Source organism: Octodon degus, unplaced genomic scaffold (genome assembly GCF_000260255.1).
Source record: "Octodon degus isolate 3935 unplaced genomic scaffold, OctDeg1.0 scaffold00526, whole genome shotgun sequence".
Classification (NCBI taxonomy): domain Eukaryota; kingdom Metazoa; phylum Chordata; class Mammalia; order Rodentia; family Octodontidae; genus Octodon; species Octodon degus.
Genome location: NW_004525102.1, coordinates 77,655 through 78,599, shown reverse-complemented (window position 1 = coordinate 78,599; position 945 = coordinate 77,655). Strand labels below are relative to the sequence as shown.

Genomic DNA, 945 nt, shown 5'->3' with positions numbered 1-945 from the left:
AGACACACTGATAGTGAAGACTGTTTAAGAGAGGGTAATTGTACTACTGCTTTCCACTACACAGTCATGTCCTGCTTTCTGAGACAGTTAACAATGTTGTTCTTCCATGTACATGCTCATGTGGAAAATCTTGTTGAGGTTTTGCCAGGGCCAGGAGATGAATACAAGAACGTGCCCTAATTAGTGAATTGTAAGCTCAGTAAACATTTTTGGGATGGACCCATAAAATCAGGCCACTGATTTGTTAAACATGTACTGATTGTAAAATTGCTCAGCTCTTAACCATGGTGTCCATTCAGTATTGTAAAAGCTGGGTGTAGCTCCACCGGGACTCTTCTTGGGGCTGAGGTTCTAGTCATCAAAATCTGGAATGGCATCATAGGAGTCACCCCGGTAGCATTTAGATGCATAGTAGGCAGTGCACAGGTGATAAAATCTTGACAGGCACCGCAGAATGCCAATGATGAGGACAGGAGCAGCCCGGTCTGCCCCCCATTTGCTGATGTAGCCAGACAACAGGAGGGATCCTATCATAATAAGAAAAGCAACAATCAAAAACAGCACAGTGACATGTGCGATGGCCTTGTAGGGGATCTTAGCAGGACTTTTCTTAAACTGAAAGACAATGTAGCCATCATCTGTCCTGGAGAGCTTTGAGTATTTTACTACTAGGGATTCCAGTAGCCATGTTGGTTCGGGAGAGCATCATGACACACTGACACAGGTGGTCTCTCTGACTCATGTAAAATCTTGAAAATAGTGCCATTTTCCAGAATGTGTTGTTTCCTAAGCAAATCAGATAACTGCAGGTGTAGTTCAGTGGGACAGCAACAGCTTAGCTTTAAACTCAAGCTCCTTGGTGCTATTATTCCAATAGTCTTCAGACATCGCCACCATGGGAAATATGAACCAACTTGAAGTCAGGTGTAAAATGAAACCAGTTCT

At 43.4% G+C, this 945-nt stretch overlaps 1 pseudogene; it reads right to left on the bottom strand.

Annotated features, from left to right (window-relative positions):
* Nucleotides 1-351: 351 nt before the first annotated feature.
* LOC101589681 lies at nt 352-709 on the bottom strand (annotated as a pseudogene).
* Nucleotides 710-945: the final 236 nt, after the last annotated feature.